The sequence below is a fragment of the Lynx rufus genome, unplaced genomic scaffold (genome assembly GCF_022079265.1).
Source record: "Lynx rufus isolate CCGP_SWC_20201006 ecotype Redwood Valley unplaced genomic scaffold, mLynRuf1.p SCAF_7, whole genome shotgun sequence".
Lineage (NCBI taxonomy): Eukaryota > Metazoa > Chordata > Mammalia > Carnivora > Felidae > Lynx > Lynx rufus.
In genome coordinates, this window is record NW_025814889.1 from 31,146,083 (window position 1) to 31,166,143 (window position 20,061).

Genomic DNA, 20,061 nt, shown 5'->3' on the forward strand with positions numbered 1-20,061 from the left:
GCATTATGATCATGTTAACTGGGTCCTTCCTCCAGAGAGGATGACCTTTAATGATAAGATGGGTAGATGTATATGAAAAGCTGTATTTTAAAGTAAGTTTCCTGAGTTAGCATACCCCAGGAAGTGGGCAAGACACAACTATAATAAGAAAAGAACTTCTACTTATGTGAACTTTCTTAACATTTTTATTTCACTTTTTGGTGTATGTTTTTGGAAGTAATTATACATTACTACAATGTTATATTAATAAATAAATGTATAGGATATAGGTAATACGTTTAACATTTTTACTAATCCAAACAGTTGAGACCATTAAAAACCTTAACAACTACCAAACGCTTCAAAGGTCCCCAGTTCCTACTAAACCAGATTTGTCAAAATGAGCATGCAGTATGTACAACCCTAGACTCAAATCCTTCATCCTCTGAAATTTCACATAAACTTGCCCTAGGCCAAATGTCTGATTATGTACTTCTGTTATGAAGTACTAAGCCTAGAAAAAGGTACAAACAGCAAAATATAATCAACCACCACTTTTGTTCTTCCTTTTAAAATGAAATATTATGTAAAAGTTATGGTCCCACATGTTGTAGAAATTGGGTAAGTATGCAATACTACAAAACACGAACATGGAATAAATGTGATGGCTCATAAAAATAAATGAACTGCCACTCATGGATATGCTTACTTTATAACCTTGGCCATTGTCTTTCAATTAAAGAGTTCACTAACAGTAGAGTTGGCTTTTCAGGATCATTTGAATAATGGTAAACATGCCTGACTGATATCAGTGGTCTTATTAATCAAATTAGTAAGACTTGGAATCTCTAATCATAGTCACTAAGAGGCTTAGTGTGCTTTACCTTGGATCCACAGTGCCTGGTATCCAGTAGATACCTTAAATATTTTGCTAATAAAAACAAAATCATCCCTAGAAATCTCTGGGGTATTAAGTTTCAAAACACAAAATAATAAAATGTATTTAATCCGTTTCTTGGAAGTTTATACATATAATTTATATATACATGTAATTTGTTAGTCTATCCTTTCTTCTACATATAAATTTGATAACAGTGATTTTCTATGTGAATTTATTAAACCACCTATATAGGAGTCCACCATTAAAGATAAATTTTATATTTTCAACCGTGTACTTGAGAGACTCATAGAAATTTAAATGCCATCAACAAAGACACCAATCGACAAAATGATAAGCCAAGGCCCTAGGTTCCACACACTGTTAAACAATATGTTAAATTCTTCAAGCACTATTAAGGCAACGCAGAGCAGTTGGTAATACCCAATTGACATTTCCTCTGAGAATCTGCCAAAATAAGAAGCTGGATGCACCAAATTTTTCTGTAAGTTGTGGACAGGTTCCATGTGTCCTCAGTGGTGGTGCACTGCATGAAACCAAAGTAGTTGAAGATTGATGATCCTATGTTTTAAGAGGCTCTAATACACACTTCTTAGTCATCTCTTAAGCACAAGCACACAATACATTACAAAGGTTAACCAGCATCTTGAACCTGCCTACAAACCACACTTCACATGTAAACAAGAACTCCTACAAGTATGCTTTTCCATTGGCAATGAGGATAGGGAGGAGAATAAAGTGTTTATAAATTAGATGGAAAACATAAAAATAATCTTTCAAGTTAAAAACATTTTGTTTCAGGATCCATTAATAATTTACACACTATGAAATGCCACCATAATGTATAACCAGTGAAACACCTAGGTTGTACTATGAAACAGCCACATAAATGAAATGCCCCGAACTACAGTGATAAAACAGTAGCTGATAATTTACACATTCATTGTTCCCACAGTGGCCATTATCGGGCCCCCACGAGCATGTAGAATATTATTTCATGCAGCTGCATATGGTGTTCAGTTTAGATCACAACACTCACTGCCCTGAGGCTGAGCTGCTATTGCTGTGGGAACCACAACTTAAAATTTCCCAGCTTCGGGATGTGTAAATATCAGTTCCTGTATTGCTTTATTTTGTTGTTTTGTACTTCTAAAAAGCTGTGATTGAACATAGTTGCTTTTAGCATGAGTTATTTACTGAATTCCATTACACATAGAAAATGAAACTATTATTTATCCCAAATCAATATTAAAGGCTTAAAATAATAATTCAAACTACACAATGTTAAAAAATTTCCAGGTGAGAAAATATATTTCTTATCCTTTCCCTTCTCTCCATTTTATAGTAGAATGTAGCGGTTAAGAGCCAGGGTTCAAGAATCAAACAGATTTGGGTGTGAGTACTCATTTGCCAATTTTATATCCTTAGGCAATTCACATACCCCTTTTGTATTTCTATGTCTTCTTCTGTAAAACAGAAACAATAAAAACATCTTCTTCTTAGGACTATTGAGAGGGATAAGAGAATCCATAAAATAGCCATAACATGGTGCCTAACACATAGTAATTGCCCAATAAATGTTAGCTGTTATTGAAAAGAGAAATAAATAATAAATGACATAAAACATACCTCAAATAAATGATTCAAGGCAGTGTTACACAACTATAATTTAAGAGTATATATTCATCTATTCATACCTTATACCTTACAATACAAGTTAATATTAAACATACTACCTACTCAAATAGAAAATGTATCATCCACATTTTAGAAACGTTCATAAAACCTGACATTTGTTGTGCTTTGCTATATACAAAGTACCTTCATTATAAAAGGTCTTTGAAATGAGAAAACATATGGAAAATATAAACAACTAAATGCAGTACACAATCAAATAAATGTCATGAGGAGGAAAGCATTATGGGTTAGGTTGAGGAAATTTGCAGAGAAAAAAAACTAGACGTCAAGAACTGTGAAGAGTCTATGGTTTTGCCCCACTTGAAAGATCCTAACTTAGCCTGCATAGCTTCATGGATGCTAGCAGAAAAAATGAGACCCCTGGGTCAGAGACAGAGGGCAGTTCATTACAGCAGTAGTCAGAGTATCATCCTTCTATGCACTGGTTTCTCCAGTTGAAATTCTCACAAAGTGATGAGAAGAGAACCGGGGAACACTGGCACACACAGAAGGAACCTGAGCTTAGGGGACCCAAATACCTTACACAGGCAGTAATCATGTCTGCCCATTGCTCTGGAAGAGGACACTATACCTATCTACCAAGGCCGTCTGTGGTATAGACATCCTTAAAGGGAAAATCCCGGACAAAGGCCTCTCTCTGCTCTCAAGATATTCAAAAATGGAGGAGAACAATGGACAACACAATTTAAGCATTGCCAAATGGTAGCATTTGTACGATTGCTAGCAAACCAAAAGTAGAAATATCATTAACAGATGCTCTATGATAATAATGCCTTCTTTTACAAATTTTTCTCATGTTTATTTATTTTTAAAGAGAGAGTGAGCGAGGGAGGAGTGGAGAGAGAGAGGGAGAGACACACAAGCAGGCTCTGTACTGGGGCTCAATATCAGGAACCATAAGATCATGACCTGAGCTGAGATCAAGTGTCAGACGTTTAAACCAACTGACCCACCGAGACACCCCAACAATGCCTTTATAAAGTAACGTGAAATTCTACTCTATAATAAAGTCACACCTTTCACACTAAAAGAAAAAAATTTTTCAGTGAATTCTGTGTTCAACCAAACAACTAAAGAAAAATCAAGAATGAAATTTGAAACAAATGCAAAGTCTTTACTTCCGATGGACCCTTGCATAGGAAGCTATTTTTGGATGTGCACCAGAAAAATCCAAGAAATTCAATAAAGCAGTGGACAGAACTCAAGGAAAGCCCCAGCATAAGGTGAAAAGACAGCCCAGAGAAGCAGAAGCCAATTGTGATTAGAGCAAAAGGATAGAGAAGTCTGGAAAGTCAATCTGCATGAAAAAAATAAATTAATAATTGGTCTGATGTTTTTGAACATTTGGAGAATATTTTGACAGACCTGATGGAGAATGTGGGGGGAATTTTTCAGAAATATACAGATAAAATAAATTTTGAAAAGGTCAAAGCAGTGGACTCCAGGAACAACAAAGGAAAATGTGTAGGAAAGAATATTTCATCAGAGTACCTACTTACTTATGCAGTGAGCCACAAGTTACTATATAACGTGAGGCTGGCTATTACTTTAACTTAGATGATAGGGAGAAAATGGGGACATGGAAAGTAAAAGTGGCATAAAAGGAAAAACCATCTTCCACAGTGACAAGTCAACAGATGTTAATAACTGGTAACCAGGAAAAGGCAACATAAATATTTTATTTAGAAATATGGGAGTAAATACCTGAAAAAAATATCTGCATGAAATAGTCCCTCTGAGGAGACAGACTGGGAAAATCAGGAGGAGCAGAATAGAGAGTACTCTTTTCATTAGAAACCTTCCAGTATTGTTTATATATTTTTATTCTGACTACATATTTGAAATGCCCAAAGGACCTAAGGCAGGAAACCCAACGTTCCAGCAAGGCAGCATTCTGCTTTCATCTTTGGGAGCAGCAGACCGCACGGCTATCCAGGGGCTATTCTTGTGGGTCCCCGGTCCACAGCTCAGGTGCAGGAAAGGACACACATCAGAGGATGGCAAGCATCACCCTGACTTAAAAGCCTCATGCCTCACAAAAGCTGGTACCTCAAAACAACACCATGCGCAGAGCGGCTTGTCACATATTTATAGTTTTTTGAGTCCATGTGCAATTTACTAATCAGAGGTCACTTTTACCATAAAAAGATAGTTGATGGAAGCCTTTATCAGGTTTTCAGAAAAAAATAGCCCCCAAACCCCTAAAGTTTAAATTCTCATGCAGAAGAAGGGAAAGATTTTGTTAACCTTTTACCTACCATATTGTATTGACTAAGCAATTTTTTTAAAAGATGGAGGAGCTCTAGTCAAAGGAGAGAATAGAGTAAGAGAAAATGAATACTTGATAAGCTTGGCTGAGGAGAAAGAGTTTTAGCCCAGGTTTGAAATGTGTATTAGGCAAGTGAGGGATAAAGACATATGAATTTATTTGTTCCCTGCTTCTAGGAAAAATTAATTATCTTACTCTCTTCCATACTATGAATGATATAAAGGCCAAGCCTCACTTGAAAAAGCCTCAATACAACCAATGGACGACACACTCTGAAATCACAAGCACTCCCATGAACTATGTGTTTAAGAATACTAAATTTGGCTAAACTAATGATCTTTTTAATTTCAAATATTACCTAGTTGTATTTCTTCCTTCTTGAGTATTAAATATCTTCTCCATAGTCACAGATTTAATATATGTGTGTGTGTGTGTGTGTGTGTGTGTGTGTGTATTTTCTCCAAAAACTCAAGTAGATATCATTGCAAAGAAGTAAAGGATTTGTAATTGGAACACTTAAATATTGAATGGTGCATCCATTGACCACCACATAAAGTAAGAGCAGAAATTTTGTAACTGGTTTGCTTATAAAGCAAGGAAATGAAAAGTACACTTTCTTCTTTACAGTAACATGATAAAACTTTATCTAGAAACCAATCACCTATGTCTATATTTAAAGTCTAAGTTCCAAGGAATTAAAGATTTTGAATACATATGCCTACAATTTTAAAAAATAAGGTATCATTTTTAAAACATCTTATTAAAAGAACTAAAGTTATTTTGCCTCCTTAAATTTCCTGCACCCCTATCTTTGATCTTTATATTTATGAAGCACAAAAGGAAATGAAATTCTGATGTTATCTTGTTAAACAAATTTACAATATTTTTCAAGTGTTTTTATTATTCTTAACAGTAAAATAATTTAATGGGCTCAATTATATTGCTACAAAAATGCTCAACTAAACAGTCTTTTTCACACTTCTTCGAGTGTCTCTAAGACTTTCCAAACTTAATGAGAGTCATGTTAACTACTAATGAGCTACAGCACCCAAAAAATATTTACTTGGATGTTCACAGCATGAATTAAAACACTTTTTTGGGGGATCACATTTGGCAAAAAATAATTCCAAGGAGAATCTCTTTCCATGTCCCCTAAGTATCGCAAATACAATTCCAGAAGGCTTTTGTGTTAATGTTGCCACACTTGATTAATTGGTCAAATCACCAGGGAAAAGTAATTTCCCATCACATGTGGAAAACAATTGAAAACATCTGGGGGAGGGGGACTTCTCAACTGAAAATGATAAAGCTATGGCAACCTCCTAAACAAATAAAATCAGGAAATGGGTAATATAATTTTACTTCATGATCATTATATTCCACTTGAGTAAAAACATTTATGAAAAAAGCTAATTCAAATCCTTTAAGAATAGACAATGCTAGATAATAAGACCTTTTAAAATAAAAGTATTTTTCTTGTACTTAGAGGGACATTAATAACCGTTCTACTTTTAAATGTAATACAGTTCATTATAACATAAACTGTACTCCACAGAACCCAGAGCTCAACACCAAATAACCGTGGGCTGTATTAGGAATTACTCAGTACCTGTGATGTTAAATATTAAATGTGAGCTTCATCCCCTCAAGAGGATTCCAAACATTCTCATCTCAAGTTAATACTGATCAAATGGAATGGCAAACATAGTATTTAACACAGCCCATGAAATTTTCATTTACCACAGAAATGAAACATTTCCTGTCTTGGAACATACACAACATGACTCCACACAACCCAAGGCAAGAGAAGAGTCTGTAAAAGAAGAACAGATGGTGCTGATTTATGAAAGCTATCTCACCACAGACAACAACAAAAAGTATGTATCTCTGCACCTGTTACATGCAAAGTGGAATCTCAAAATGAAGTTCCAAAATGGAAGTCTGCTTCCTGTAGATTGTTAGAATTTCAGGGCATGGAGGAATCGTATTGGAAGACATCTGGTCCAATATCCAATCACATAATGGAATCTCTTCCTTCACTTTATTCTTCCTTTTTTCCTGTGCCCCCATGATAAGGAAGCCCTTATATATTACTCCTAAGCATCACTGAATTCAATAACTAATCCCACTTAGCATCACCTGACTCACTCCTATCCATGTTTATCCCAAACAGATGACCACTCAAGTATATGTCACCACTTCAGCAATACGGAAGCCACCGCACTATTTATAGTTCCCCCACCACACACTAATGGCCAAGCAGCCCATTACATGATAAGATTTTAATCAGCCTAATCAATCTGATTTCAAATGGAGCCTGCTTACCAGAATAACACAATTTGTTTTCTTTTGAACATTCCTGAAAAAATACCCTAATTTATGAATTGTTGAAACATAAGGACTTTGTAATCTGACCATCTTGCCTTTCTAACAATAACATTCTAGTCCTTATTGAGGTGACTTTTTTAAATGTTTTATTTTGGAGGTGCCTGGGTGGCTCAGTTGGTTAAGCATCCAACTCTTGGTTTCAGCTCAGCTCATGATCTCACAGTTCATGAGTTCAAGCCCTGCATCAGGCTCTGCACTGTCAGAGCTTGGGATTCTCTCCCTCACTCCCTCTCTCTCTGCCCACTCCTCTCAAAATACATAAATAAACTTTAAAAAAATAAAATAAAATGTTTTATTTTGGAAGTAAGTAATACCTGGGTAAATAAAAGAGACTTATCTTACTCATTGGCTATGAAAATACCATATTTTTTTAAAAATATAACTATTTTCATTCAAAAAATTTTCTCTTTGGCTTAAAAATGATTTCCAAATTAATATCTGATTAAGATAGGAACTGAAATAATTTTAAAATAAACTTTTGCTAGTGATGAGTGCAAATCACTTCTTGAAGAGGCAAAAAATACATTTTATAATGTATAATAAAAAATAAAAATGATAATTGCTAATACATATCGAGGACCTATGATGTGCCCATTAGTAAAGAATCTACTTCTTTAGTCTTCAGTACAACCTCAGTTTAATCCTCAACATTGCCTTTAAGCATATTTCAATAAATAAAATATAAGGGATTTTTACAAATTATGTACAAAAACTTTTTTCCAAACATAAGCAAGCAACATGCCCACATAGTAAGTCCCCAATGACATGTACACAGTGCAGTTTGGATAACAGACCTGTGTTGCTGACATGCAAACTATTTGCTAATAAGATTCACTAAACACTGTACATGAGAGCACATCTAGAGATATACTGGACACACCCAGCACATGCAGAGCTACAGTGAACCACTGACCTGGGAAGGAGACCTGCCTCTGCCATGTCCTTATTGATGTCACCAAGCCCTGCTTTCCTAATCTGAATAAAGGAAATAACTTGGTCTGTCTCAGAAACTGCGATGGGCTCACAGAAATCACTACATGCAAAGCACCTTACATATAAAAATAACATTATTAGAGAAAAAAGAATGAATTTTACTAAACATCTAAAACACAATACAATCCGCATATACACTCTTTCATTTAATCTTCACACCAAGGTAGGAATTTTCATTACGAGGAAATTAGGCCTAGAATAGATTTCAGATTTCCCTGCAGTGGGTGAGCTAAGATTTTGAAAATGAGATCTGTGATTCTTGAGTTTTGTCAAGGTTTTTCAATATATTTTACTCAAGGAAGAGTGACCTAAAACTCTTAAGTAATGCATGTGATCCTAGCCAACTAACTAGTTAGTGTCAGGGCCAGGATCTGTGAGAACAAAAAATATAATAAAATTTATGTGGCAAAACAAATATTAAAATCTGAACATATAATAAATGAACTTTCATACAGAGTGACAATTACTATTAAAATTGGGGGGGTCCATTTTAGGAGAAACATAGAAATAATGAACATCAGGAATTGTTATCAGTGGTTATATTTAGGTGGCAAGAGTATAAATGATTTTAATTGTGTCTTTATAGCATTAAGTATTTTTACCACAAGCATAAAATCTTCTTAAAATAATGAAAGGCTATTTTTACTATTTTTTTAACCTTACAGTACTTTTATACATTAATTTTTATTACATAATATCACTGTATTAGAATTTCTCTGAAAGTGACTTTGCAAAGAATCAAGTGCCAAAAAAGAAAATAGGACAACATAGGGCAGTACAACGATGGGATTACTCATTGGTATTTATATATATTATATTTAATCAGTCTTAGAAATCAAGCAGAGAGATTTTTTTAAATCAATGTTTGGGTGTAGTATTCCAAACGGCAGAAGAGATTAAGATGAGAAAAAGACTTATTAAGATGCTGTATAAAATAAGTGAGATAATGAGAAGAAATTTCAATAAATCAGAATCAAAAAAAGAATGGAGGTAAGAGTGAAGAAGAGACACATCAAAACAAGTTCATCACTGGGCTCTGTGGTCCACAAGTACTTAAAAGGGTTTTCAATAGGGACAAAGATAGATATATATATACATATTACATATATATATTTTACCCTGCTTTATATATATATACCCTGCTATATATATATATATATATACACTACTATATATATATATACACTGTATATATATATACACTGTATATATATATATACAGTGTATATATATATATATATATATATATATACTACCCTGCTTTTCTAGGTGATAAGTACATATTTCACCATTATTAATTTTGAAGGGCTTATTAAGAAAACATACAGTAGTCCCCAAAGTTCTACACCTCATTATTTTAAGTTGTTAATAAGCAAGTAAAGAGTAACACATGGGTCCTATAACAAATCCACTCACGTAAACATGTATCAGAATGTGTACTGGTTTATTACTTTCCAATGCAATATTATAATTTCTCAAATGAAATGTAGTCATTAACTTACTTGAAACCAATAAATGGCTTCAATAAAGGAAGTAGCTTTAAAAAAATATTTTAACCCAATTTTCTAGTTGAATTCAATGAAACAAAAAATTGTTGGTAGATTTCCTAGGGATCAAGCAATTGTATTCTTGTAAACAAAATGAAATCAATTATATGTTTGATACAGGTACATAGTGATGATTAGTTTGAATGCTCAATTTTAAATAATGGTTCAAAAGTTTATAATATTAGAGATTTACAATAACAACACTAATTAGGTATCCACTGTTGCACTGTCTCTAATACCCAGAATGTGATACAAATGCCAAACAAAAATTAAGATATTAAACAAATACACTAATTTAAAGTATGAAACACATATTATAATTGGTATGGCACCTTAGACAAGTGGTTAAAAACATGGATTCTGCATGATTCTGACAAATGTACCTTCTTTATATCTCAGATTACTCATTTATAGATTGGCAAAAGTAATACTGTCCATTGAGTTTCTATAAGAATCATAGGAGTTAATTAATGTAAAATACTTGGAATACTGTCCCGCTATGTAGGTGTTTGCAACCTCCTTCTACATAAGTAAAGCTAAATGTTGATTTATAAAATATCTTTTGGTTTTAAAAATAAGTCTGGGGGCGCCTGGGTGGCGCAGTCGGTTAAGCGTCCGACTTCAGCCAGGTCACGATCTCGCGGTCCGTGAGTTCGAGCCCCGCGTCAGGCTCTGGGCTGATGGCTCAGAGCCTGGAGCCTGTTTCCGATTCTGTGTCTCCCTCTCTCTCTGCCCCTCCCCCGTTCATGCTCTGTCTCTCTCTGTCCCAAAAATAAATAAACGTTGAAAAAAAAAAATTTAAAAAAAAAAAAATAAGTCTGTCATCTATCTTATACAAAAGTTTGGTTAAAATCATCAAAGTATGGCATGCTCTCCAAGAACACAATGTATTGATACAAGAGGAGGTCTCTCTTTTCCACCTTACATTTGGTATTTCCTTCCAGTTTTTTGAAACCATATAGGTTTTGTTTACATAATCAAGTAAAACATATGTTTTAATTGATGTATTTTATTTCAAATTGTACAGAACACATTTTTAAATGATTTAATATTTCATCAATTCACTTATCATAGTATACTTTTCAACTCTGGTAATTATAGATTTAAATTTTTATGTTTATTCATTTTTGAGAGACAGAGACAGAGAGAGACAGAGCATGTGTGGAGAAGGAGCAGAGAAAGAGAGGGAGACACAGAATTCGAAGCAGGCTCCAGGCTCCAAACTGTTGGCACAGAGCCCAATGCGGGACTCGAACTCACAAATGACAAGATCATGACCTGAGCCGAAATCAGTAGCTCAACTACCTGAGCCACCCAGGAGCCCCTAGATTTTAATATTTAGGATTATGTTTTTTGAAAGGAGTCTAAAACAGAATGCTTCAAATGACATGATCATTTTAAAAAGCTTAGTGCTAAATTATTTTCTGAAAGGACCAAACCAACTGATATTTTTACCAGCCTCATATTAAACTATACATTTCACAACTTTTTTTGTCTGTACTAGAAGACAGTTGTCCACCAGATTCTTGCATATTTGCATGTCCTGAGAACACAGTATCTCCCTCCCAAGGGAGGTAACATAACCTCTCCTATAACAACCCACAGAGCCTGCAGGCCTCATATCTGGGCCACTGATGACACTTCCATGGGTTTGGGGACTGAACCAAATATGCTGATGCCTGTGCTGCTGGCTGTACTGAGAGTAAAGAAATCTTTCATCTCTGACCCTGGAGTCTCATGTCCTCCATCAGCATCCATGAAACTGTGGCAGGCTAACTAGTTAGTTTAGAGGATAAAATTTTAGAGCCTTCTCGGTTCTTGACTGGCTACCCTAATACACGTGCACACACGCACGCGCGCGCGTGCATACATACACACACACATTCACACAGCCACCCCTTAGGTAATCCAATCAACAAGAAGCCTGGTTGTCATTCTAGTTTGAATTTAAGATTACTAGTGAGACTGAATATTTCACCACGTTTGTGGTGCTACATATGCTCTTTGTAGGTTTTCTATTCATTTATTTATCAGGACCTTGTGCTTTCTATGAATTTTAACAAAACCTTTACAGACTAGTAATATTACTCCTTTAAATGTCATATAGATTACCAATGTATGGAGCATGCTCACTTTGTATAAAATGAAGGTGCTGATAAAAAGGAACAGTACTTTATAAGAGCAATTTTCTCCTTTGTTTTCCTTCTGCCTTTAATAAGGACCCTTTCCTCACTTCCTATCACCTTTCCTTTCACCCATGTCCCCACAAATACCACTCTCTGCTCTAAGGTACAACCTTTAGAAATATTTCCAACCTAAAATGGTCTAGAGGAAAGAACGATTTAGAAGCTGTGACTGCCTAGAATGTCCATTTCAACACACTCATTACTAAAATTTCGTGAATCAGAGAAATGAATTAAATGCTCAGAGATCATTTCATTAGATTTAATAACCATATCATTTGCTTTTGATTACACAATTTGATCCAATTATGTCAGTACTTTTGGTTTCCTCAGGTTGTTCCCTTGGGATATAATTAAATCCGGAATTCATGATTTGCAAATGGCCTAAAAAACTTCAGCTCATTTTGTATGAAAGACGGTCTTATCAATATTTACCAGAAAGATATGCTTTCAGAAAAAAGAAACTCATCACAATTTTTAGCATAAAATGATTGAATAAATGATATTTAGGACAAATAAAAATATAAAATACAACAGATACTAGTTACTTTCAGTTACAAAAATAAAAGGTTTGAAATATTTATTTAGGTCATACTCAGGGATAGAAACTGTTTTACTCTTGAAATATTTACTTCTGAAATTTCTAGTAAAAGAGCATTAAAGAGGATTATTTGTTTTCCAAGTAATAGACCAGGTTGTTCAGACTACTAGGAATAGGAACTTTCCCTCTTGAAAAGAGATTATTAGTAGAAAATTGACTTTGTAACTAATAACAGACCACAATGAATTTTAAAACATTAGACAATAAGTATGTTTTTAAAAAGCCACAACACCTATCCATTTAATACCATGACTCTAGATGGTAGGCCTGTTTATGCCTGTGAACACTGTGCAGTATCTTTAGATAAAGAAAAGGAGAGGGAAGTACATTCAGAAAACTTTCACACTTTTTCTGTAAAGTCAGCTCAGCCTTTGTTATTCAGATTAGCTTTTCAAGGGTCAGAGCTACCTTTTTTCCCCTTATTCCAGAAATCTTCTGAATACCAAATACTATTTCCCATTCAAAACCCTGAATCTGTCATTAGGCAATTGCTAAAATAAGTCTCAAAGCTCTCTCACCCTGATTCTTCTTTCTCTCTGTAATCCCCACTTGCCTGATTCAGATGTCTGTATCAGCAGGTTCCATTTCTCAGGCTCTGGTCAACTCTTGGGCATAAAATGTGAAACTCACTCCTCATTTGGCCACACCACTTTGTCTCTGTTCTCTATCATTGTGGAAATCACTTTTACATATGAGAACTCTTTGTAAAAATGGAATTGCATGGAGTTTGGGGGATTCATAAATATTCTTTAGGGTAGGAAGTCAGTAGTAATACAATTCCATCTTCTTAAAAGAATCATTAAACTATGAGAAAAATTGTGGCATTAGTAATAACGCTGCCAAGGTCAAAGTTGTTGAATCAAACATATTTGACTAGGTCAAAGACACGTGCACTTCCAGACATTTTTCTGACAGTTTAAAGAAATGCCATCAAGATACAAATTATATTTTTAAAATAGGAGCACATATATTGTACTCCACAAGCCTAATGAGGGTCTTGCTATGGTGCAGGTGTCTTCTCAATGCACTTAAAATTCTATGACACCTTTAATAAAACACCCCCAAAGAACACTCAGCCCTGTCTTGTGTCTCTGATAGGATGGAAAAATTTAAACCAGTTTTAAATCACATCCTCAGGCAAAATCCTGAGATATCTCTCAAAGCAAGCCACTAAGAAAGCAATGGGAAATTGTAACCTGACAAGACCTACCCCAATATCCTTCTACAAATCTTCCAGGAACTCATGGAGAGAGGGGTGGGCATCCTGGCAAAAGACCCACACATGTGAACATCCACATGGGATAATCAGAAATTTGACTACTCAGGTTACAGAAAAAAATCAACGCAATGACAGACTACCAAAGCAGTATTTTGGAGGGATAACCACAAACTTCCAGCAATTGGTGTGAAAATGTGATAGAACCAGGAGTGCACTGATAAATGTCTAACAAGTGGCTTGAAAACAAAAGACCTAGTTTGTAGTCTTTGCCAACACCTGTGATACAAATACCCCACCCCACTAGCAGATTTCAAGCTACTAACATAGTGTCATTGAACAGAGCTGGGAAGACATCCCCACCATTAGGTAGGAGCCAGCTCTGGAAGTGATTACTAAAGTAGTCTTGAGTACTACTAGAAAGAAAGGAGAGTTCTTAGGAGATTAGTAAAGAAAATTAGTAATATAAAGTATCAACACTCCTTTTGACTTAATCATACTTGGCCAGATTACTGCTTAATTTTGTTTTAGATCCTAACAGGGATATTCATATATCAGATGTTTAAATCTTATATGAACCAACCAACAAATGAATTACTATCAACCAATGAATTTATAGCAACAATAAACCACTCTAATAGCAAAGGATCATTCTTATCTAAAATCAAACATGACTTACATAAAAAGCCAGTGATGAGGGGATTAGACACTGTAGGGCATCTGGTCACTTTTGCAGCACCTCGATGAGACCTGAGAGAGGGGCCCCCTTGGGCGGTTCATGACGCTGGGGTGTAGAGCACAGGCTGCACTTCACCCCAACTATCTCCCTCAACAAGGCACTCACCTAAATGCAAGGCCCTCGAGCATAACATTTCTTTTTAGTGTTTAATAATTACACCTGTTAAGAGCATACATTCTGAACAAAACATTTGATTTTATCTTATGGATATTTTAGTTAAATACTGAAAAACTACCTCAGAGGATAAACAGGAGTAGAAAGAGAGAAAACATGTATCAAGAGTGGTAACATTAAATATCTTCATGAATGTGCCAGGGACTATATATATATGTGCTGTTTCTGTTCTACAACTAGAGAATTCCAGCTCAAACTGGTTAAGTAACCCACCTTTTGTCAAACAGCTGTCAATTCACAGAAACAAGTGTGTACAAATAAATCTACCACAGTCAGGGCACCTGGGTGGCTCAGTAGGTTGAGCATCCAAATCCTGATACTGGCTCAGGTCATGATCTTGTAATTTGTGAGGTTAAGCCCCACATCAGGCTTTGCACTGACAGTGTGGAACCTGTTTGGAATTCTCTCTCTCTCTGTCCCTCCCCTGCTCTCGCTCTCTCTCTCTCTCAAAATGAATAAACATTTAAAAAATAAAAAAATAATAAAACAAAACAAAACAAAACAAAATAAAACAAAACAAAACAAAATAAAATAAAATAAAATAAAATAAAATAAAATAAAATAAAATAAATCTACCATAGTCAAAAGGAGAGCATCCTGAGGGCAGGACAGGTTATCTGTAAAGAATACAAACACACCCATTACCAGCATCACAAGGTGTAAACATGAAATGGAGTTTGCCTGGTGAAGATCTCACAGGGAGGGAAGGAGCAGAGAACCCGCAATCACCCAGCTCTTGTCATGTCACAATCAGATGTGCACCACTGGAAGGGGTCCAGGAGAGTAGTCCCACTCCCAGACTCCTTGCACATTTGTAAGGTGGGCTGGGAAAGAGGCTGCACAGAACATCATGAATAATGATCAGTCAGGGCTTCCTGGTCAAAATGAGCCAGGTCAGAAGGCAGTTGGCACAAATGAGCAGTTCTTCCAGTGAGCAAACTCAGAAATTCATTAAGCATGAATCCACAGTCAGGTTTTCCTCAGGCATCTCTGTGCTCACACCTAACTCAGTCCTGGACTCCAGTGTTCTAAACTTGAAGCTTGGTTCTCCTGGAATATACTGGACTACTAACAAAAGCAACCTATGACAACATGAGTTTGAAACCATGGCCAGACCCGGCAGATATTAACATCAACATCCATTTTCTGGAGACAGGATGCAGAAGGTGAGAATATAAACAAATGGAAGTAGCTAGCGATGAAACAGCACCCGAGTTCTGTGACCTTATATTTCTTAAGTAGAGATCATATTTTGGGACTGTGAAATATTTTTTACCTCATGAACTGAAATGACCACATTTGGGTAAGAATAAATTCACTTAGCAGTATTAAAGAAAATGTAAAGAACCTGCATTACATACAATTTTCTTTTCTTAAAAAACAAAACATTATTTTGAAATTTTTCAAGCCTACAAAAAACTGAATAAACATATTCAACACAATGTACCTTTCATCTAAATTCACTAATTACTAACATTTGTCTTCTCTCTCATATATGTTTTATTTTTGAACTACTGAGATTAAGTTGCCATAGATATTCTTAAAGTCAACTTGAACATAATGAATTATTTTCAAATAGAAAACAGAATCCAGTTATCTAACTTTATTTTGAATTGGGAGAAATTTTTGTAAGGAACTGATAGAAGCATATGTATGTCTTACTAGTTTTCAATTACCAACAGCATTTATTTTGTTTAGCTTTTCTGATGTTCACAAAAAAACAAAGGAGAGTATTACATTAAAATTGCAGAAGACTAGAAATTCAGGACTGGAGATTCCACAGGTATTTTTCAATATAGTAGAACTAAAATACCCTTGAATTAAGACTACAAAGTGATTTTATAAAAGTCTCCATATGGAGAAATGACCAATATCCAACCTAGAAGGGATAAGGTTTGGATTTCAGAGTATGTGAAAAGTAGCAAGGCAAGCCTAAAATCAAATGTAAAATAATATATAACTTTTGTTTAGTAAAAGAAACTTATTGAAGTTTTTCTTAATTAAGTCTATAAAAGTAAATCAATTTCATAATTGTACATTTTCAAATATTTGGATGTACTGTTTCTATTAAAAAAAAAAAAGTGTAATTCTACCTGCCAGACTGCTGAATGATGAACTTTGAGATTTAATAAGTAAATTTTTTAGAGTTTTATCATGAAACTCTTCAAGACAGTAAAGTGGCATGGATGGTGCTTATTATATGTTTATATATTTATTATATATTTACTTCAGACATTACCTGCATTCCCAATGGGAACGTGAAGTAACTGTTGTTCTACTATACTTAATTTTTTCTATTATATGTGGGAGCAAATAAATTAAAGGTGAATTTAAATATCCTTCATTACCGTTCCTTAGAACACTACTTTAATCTGTTTTAGAAATCTTTGATTTTCTACTCTTCATGGAGTAACTACCTTTAAATCATCGCACTTGACACAAAGATGTTTTTCTGCTCATGTTCTGTTTTCTGAAGGCAAGTGATTCCAAGCTTGTCCCAAGAGTGCATTAAACTTTTTAATAAAGACACTATGCATTTATAAAAATAAATATAAAATATAAAAATAAATTGATTAGTCTTAAATGTAAAATATAATTTTAAATTAATACACTAATTTTAAATCAAATAAATTTAAAGAAGATGTTGGATGTTGAGGGAAGAATGGGATAGAGGTAATGCAAAGAAACATTATTTAACGCAAAGGAAATAAACCCACCTTAGTTTTGGGGTATATGTGTCTCTTTAGCAATTTTTTTAAAAAATGGCAGTGTTTCCCCATCATTAAGTCTTCTCATAAATGATTAAACTAGTGCTAAAGTACACAGAATAAAATATGAAAATCCCACTTCACCCTTACAATTTTATTCCAAGTCACCTCTTTAGAATTAACCATTGTGGGGCGCCTGGGTGGCGCAGTCAGTTAAGCGTCCGACTTCAGCCAGGTCACGATCTCGCGGTCCGCGAGTTCGAGCCCCGCGTCGGGCTCTGGGCTGATGGCTCAGAGCCTGGAGCCTGTTTCCGATTCTGTGTCTCCCTCTCTCTCTGCCCCTCCCCTGTTCATGCTCTGTCTCTCTCTGTCCCAAAAATAAATAAACGTTGAAAAAAAAATTAAAAAAAAAAAAAAAAGAATTAACCATTGCATGCAATTTGGGGAAAAAAATCCCTTTAACTCACTTTTTATATACATATAATCTTTACATGAAATGAAACATACATATTCTGTGAAACTTGTTATTTTCACTTAACAGTATGTCTCAAAAATCTTCCAGTATCTATACAGATATTTTTATCAATTGTTTCAATGGCTGTAGAGTATTCCATAGTACAAATATAAAATAATTAATATAGCCACTCCTCCATTAATGGACAACGATAGCTTGTTTCCAGTATTTTACTACTGTAACAATTAGCACTTAATGTGCAAACATTTCTTTGGGTAATATTCCCATTAGCAAAATTCTGAAATCAAAGACAGATACTGCCAAATTCACTTTCAGAAAGGCCTCATTTCCATCTGTAGTACATGAGTCATCTACCAGGCCACATCATTGCAAACACTTGATATGACAAGTAATTTTATATTTGTTAAACTATAGCCAAAAAAAAATCAATATCTTGATTTGCAGTCCCATAGTTCCTAGTGAAGGTGAGTATCTATTTATAAAAAGACAACTACTCTTTCATTTTCTTTGAAAATGAATAAAATAAGTTTAATAAAAAGGGCTTAACTAAATGAATACACTAGAGTGAAGAACTCTTACTCCTACGCATTTTATTAAATGATGTACTCGGATCAATAGCACTCGAAGTTTTAACAACCAGTTCATGTGTGCAAGCAGATGGTCAAAACAAGAGTGTACGAACATTAAGAGAATGAAATAGATGATCAAATGGCTCGTGATCATGAGTCCGGAACTCAGTGAACCTCAACTATATGTTTGCATCTGCATATGTGCCCCTGTTATTTTTATTTGCTATACAGCATCATGGCCACATATCTGACAAAGAACATGTATCTTTTCTTTGACCAGGAGATGGTCATTGTGTAGCACAGTTAGTAACATATTGTACACTGCATGGGTATAATAATTCTTGCGGAACTGAGTCAAGACATATCACAAGCACACATTCAGAGAAAGAAGATATGCATTACACCAGGTAATTTAAAATGTGTATTCATAACATTTAATCTAGTATTAACTCCTACCATTTGGCCTGTTATCTCAAATGAGGACCCAAAAATATAGGTCTCAAAAATATATACAACGTTAGAATAATGTTAACACTGGACATGAATTTTGTTATTCTTCAATCTGTAATTTTAAAATACAAAACACAATTTTTCTTTTCAAAATGACCCTAAAGTTTAAAATGAACTATTATTAGTTCTCTATATTATCAGTTTCTATGAATAATATCTGAAAACCTAGTATCCATCCTATTTTTTTAGTTGAGATACAGTTGACATATAGCATTATATTAGTTTCAGGAGTACAACATAATGATTCAGTATTTGTATATATTCTGAAATGCTCACCACAATAAGTCTAGTTAACATCCATCATAACACATACTTACAATCTTTTTCTTATGAGAACTTTTAGGATGTACTCTCTTGGCAACTTTCAAATATACTACACAGTATTATTAACTACACTTGCCATGCTGTACATTGCATCCCCATGTTTTATTTATTTTATAACTGGAAATATATACCTTTTGACCACCTTTACTCTGACAACTAACACACTGTTCTTTGTATCTAGCAGTTTGGTTTTTTGTTTGGTTTTGGTTTTAGATTCCACATATAAATGAGATCATCATATAGCATTTTTCTTTCCCTGTTGGACTTGTTTCATGTAGTATAATGCCCTCAAGGTCCATCCATGTCTTCACACATGGAAAGATTTCCTCATTTTTTATGGCTGGATATTATTCCATTGTATACGCCCACACACGTGCATGTGTGCGCACGCCTATGCCTGCACGTCTGCGCGCACACACACACACACACACACACACACACACACAATCTTCTTTATCGATTCATCCAGTGATGAACACTTAGGATGCTTCCACATCTTGGCAGTTGTAAAGAATGCTGCAACGAACATGGGAGTGCAGATATCTTTTCAAATTACTGTTTTCCTTTCCATGAGGTTTTAAACTTAATTTATGAGTATATGAATCTCTACCCCTTGGGGTAGACAGTGGGTGGTCTGATGAAGTGAGAACTTGAAAAAAACAATGAACCCTTTTCCTACGAGTAACTTCATAAAATAAGATATGTTCCTTATGAATTCAGGGAACTCTCATCCATCTATACACTTATTTATTCAATGACTAAATGCCTATGATGTGCCAGGCACTGTCCT

General features: G+C 34.7%; 1 protein-coding gene across 1 annotated transcript in view; it reads right to left on the reverse strand.

Moving 5' to 3' along the window:
* Positions 1-20,061, reverse strand: part of PARD3 (par-3 family cell polarity regulator) — a 550,937-nt gene that overhangs the window by 296,571 nt on the left and 234,305 nt on the right. The window lies entirely within an intron of this gene.